Source organism: Myotis lucifugus, unplaced genomic scaffold (assembly GCF_000147115.1).
Source record: "Myotis lucifugus unplaced genomic scaffold, Myoluc2.0 scaffold_3, whole genome shotgun sequence".
Lineage (NCBI taxonomy): Eukaryota > Metazoa > Chordata > Mammalia > Chiroptera > Vespertilionidae > Myotis > Myotis lucifugus.
Genome location: NW_005871051.1, coordinates 23,940,859 through 23,944,656, shown reverse-complemented (window position 1 = coordinate 23,944,656; position 3,798 = coordinate 23,940,859). Strand labels below are relative to the sequence as shown.

At 52.9% G+C, this 3,798-nt stretch overlaps 1 protein-coding gene across 1 annotated transcript in view; it reads right to left on the bottom strand.

Annotated features, from left to right (window-relative positions):
- The window catches only part of RHBDD1 (rhomboid domain containing 1), a 97,675-nt gene extending 95,598 nt beyond the window's left edge, over nucleotides 1-2,077 (bottom strand). Inside the window, exon 1 of the mRNA XM_006082587.3 lies at nucleotides 1,978-2,077. The gene's annotated coding sequence lies outside the window, so the exon portion shown is untranslated. The remainder of the gene's footprint in view (nucleotides 1-1,977) is intronic.
- Between the last annotated feature and the right edge of the window lie 1,721 nt (nucleotides 2,078-3,798).

Below are 3,798 nucleotides of genomic sequence, written 5' to 3'. Positions count from 1 at the left end.
TCCAGGAGCCACCGCAAGGCCCTTGGGAGCAGAGTGCTCTAATCCAAGCCTCTGGTTAGGCCACAGGGTGGCACTGATCCGTCTCAACACTGGAATGAGTCTAGGCTTTAAGGCACCTGCTTCAAATCCTGAATACTTCTCTTTCTCCCCCAAAAGCATACTCCTCAGCCGGAAGGCTAATCTCTGCTCAGTTATCCACTCTACCTCCTTTACCAAATTCTGGGTCAAAAAGTATAACTCGCCAAAACTGGTTTGGCTCAGTGGATGGAGCGTCGGCCTGCGGACTGAAGGGTCCCGGGTTTGATTCCGGTCAAGGACATGTACCTTGGTTGCGGGCACATTCCCAGTGGGAGATGTGCAGGAGGCAGCTGATCGATGTTTCTCTCTCATCGATGTTTCTAGCTCTCTATCTCTCTCCTTTCCTCTCTGTAAAAAATCAATAAAATATATTTTTTTAAAAAAAAGTATAACTCAGCTGGAGACCAGAAGGCCAAAAATCTTTAAAGTACTTTTTAACAGTAACTTATGTGATTCTTAAAAATTCTCCAGCCACCACAGCACTGGTCTGAGATAGTACATATTACTATAACTTTGAACTGAATATCCTGCCTCCAATAAACAACCTTAATTCTGTAGAATATAACTGGGAAACCACAAATAAACAAATAAAATGCCATCTAAGCGGTCATCACAATATCCTACAACCCCTATCTAACCCAATCAAGAACCTTCCACCACAACCTATGTATAGATTGTATAGTCTTAACGGGTATTAAGTCACATCTCATCTTTGAGTGTTTTCCATGTTATGCTGGTGCACTTTCACATTGAAGACGTACAAGCCCTAGGAAGTAACCTTTCAGTAACTTGTCCAAGATCCTACGCCCAGGAAAGGCCCCACATGGATCCCTTCCATTCTGTCAAATTCCACGGCAACTCCCAATGGCTATTCTTTATCGATATGCCAGTAATTCCCAAACTTTAGCACCCGGGTGCACTGGGATCAACCGGAAAGCTTGTTGAAACAGATTTCTGATTCTGTCCGTCCCCCAAATTTACAATTCCAACAAGTCCCAGACGGATGCCGATACTAGTAGTCCAGGGACAATTTAGGAAACCAATGCAGTGCTGCTCTTCGTAAGATGACCTCTTCCAAGCCTTGCCATGCCGGCAGCACATGAGGTCTTGAAACTCTATTAGAAACTCTGACATATACATTTGAGACAGTAGACAGACTTTTAAAAAGACATTCCAAAGGGAAAAAATAGAAAAGCGCAGCAAAGTCCAGCTGTCACTGAGTGTCCTGCAAAGGGACCTACGCATATAGATGGCTCAATCGTGACTAAGCCATGATTCCTTCTGCCAGCACCTGAGTCTTGGGAAGAGATGCTGATCCGGTTTGGGAGAGGCTTTGCAGGTCTGGGCGGAAAGGGCTAAAGGGGTGGGAGGATTTCCTCTGCCCCGCAGGAGAAACACCACTCCTCGGGTTGGGGATGGGGTGCGGGTTGGGGAGGTGGGGCCCGGGTTAGGGGGGTGGGGTGCGCTTGCACACCACTAGCTCCGAGAACAGGAAATGACTGATCCAAGTGCACCTGAAAGTGAAAGCTGTTGCTGACGCAATGTCGCCGTAAGCTCCTGCCTTCAAAGAGAATCCCTTAACGCTCCCCGGAGCTGCCCCCACCCTGAGAGCGCGGCAGGTCGTCCCCGGCGGTCGGCCCAGAGGCGCGGGTGAAGAGCACCCGGCAGGGCCGCTCCAGGGAACGCCCCCCGCGATCCCCTATCTCCAGGGCGCCTAGGCTGCGCCTCCCACCCGCACCCGCCCTGCCCCATCCCCTCCCCTGTCCCCGGCCCTACGGGGACGCCGACAGTCGCCCCGCAGTCCCCGCCCCGCCGCCGGCGCCGCGGCCCCGGGAAACGTCTAAAAAAACCGCGCAGAACCCACGCCGCGAACGGGACCAAACAGACGCGGAAACTCACGCTCTCTACGGCTCGCCTGCGTCCTCACGTCTGCGCGCGCGCGCACGTGCGTCATCACGCACGGGCGGTGTCGATCGACGCTCCTCTTCCCCGCGGCCAGGCTGGCGGGCGCGAGACAGTGGGTGATGTGGCGGCTTGCCTCGGGCGGCCCGGGTTGGGGAGGGAGGGAGGGAGGGCTGTAAAGCGGCGGCCGTGACAGGGCGGTGGCTCCGAGGGCACCGTGTGGACTCATCCTGCGACTGCGAGTGGAAAGGGGATGGCCATTGTCTCCCCTGCCCTAAGGGACTGTCGTCCTCTGCCCTGCGTGCGTAGAGCAAAAGCAAACTAGCGACCTGCGTTGGAGGGACCAGACGTGGAGACCAGCAGCCAGCGGGCTGCGTGGGGGCCGCGAAACTGTCCTTCCTGGGCCCGGCCCTGCTGCAGGCTCCGCACCTGCTGCGAGGAGTCCGATGCTGCTGGTGAAGTGGATGGTGTGTGAGAGACACTTACACCTTCATGAGTTGTCAGACAGCAGAGAGCTGCCTGTCGCAGGGCGGGACCCACGGTTACCAAGGACGCCCCCCAAACAAGGTCGTGGGTGTACTTTTCACTCCCCAAAGCTTGGGTCTGCGGCTGCATTTCTCAGTCTGTGTGTCCATGTGAGGGCCTTAGGTGTTAAGTATTGCAGTGAACGTATTTGATGCAAACAAGTGGCTTATGTTGGAGGGACCAGACATAGAGACAAGCAGCCACTGGGATATTCGTCTTTCTCAGTTTGGCTTATTTCACTTAGCATAATATTTTCCAGGTCCATCCATGCTGTCCCAAAGGGTAAGAGATCCCTCTTTTGTTACAGCTGCATAGTACTCCACAGCATTTTTATCCATTTATCTACTGATGGGCACTTGGGCTGTTTCCAAATCTTAGATATTGTAAATAACTCTGCTATGAACATAGGGGTGCATATATTCATTCTGATTGGTATCTTGGAGTTTTAAGGATATATTCCCTGAAGTGGGATCGCTGGGTCAAACAGGAGTTTGTTCTTATCTTAATACTAGTGGCCCCGTGCTTGAAATTCGGGGTGTCCCTCAGCCAGGCCTGCACCCTCTTCAATCTGGGACCCCTCAGGGGATGTCCGACTGCCGGTTTAGGCCTCTCCCAATCCGGGACCGCTGACTCCTAACCACTCACCTGCCCCCCAACTGCCCCCCCACCAGCCTTCTCACCCCCAACTGCCCCCCCCCCCAGGCAGCCTGGTTGCCCCAACTGTCCCCACCCTGCTGGGCTGCTCACCCCCAACTGCCTCCCCGCCTCCCCCCGCCTGCCTGCCCACCCTGGCAGGGCTCTGGGATCAATGGCAGAGCAGAGGCAGGCGTTTCCCACTTGGCCTGGGCTCCGAGATTAATCCCTGCCCACAAGGAGGCCCTACCTGCCCTGGCCACCCTGCCAGGCTCTGTTTTCTCTGCAGAGGGAGACCCTGTCCACCCGGCTGGGCTCTGTGATGGGCCCTCCCAGCCATGGCTTTGTCTGGAAGATGGTCTGGAAGGTCTCCCGGTCTAAATAGCATATTACCCTTTTATTAGTATAGATATCAGAAACCGAGGGGGTTTAAGGGAGCTAAAAAATCAAGAAGGTCAAATCAATAAACTCATAAAAATGTTATTATTTATAAGGGTTAAGAAAAATACTTAGACAATTTTATTTTAATTTCAAAAATTTGAAAAAAGTCCTTAGACATTTTTAGAGGACAGAAAAGGCCTACCTGGAATCTGAACTCAGGTACTGGCTGCCAGCTTGCTTTTGAAAGCCAATACTTCTAGAGACGGTATTTTTAACAAA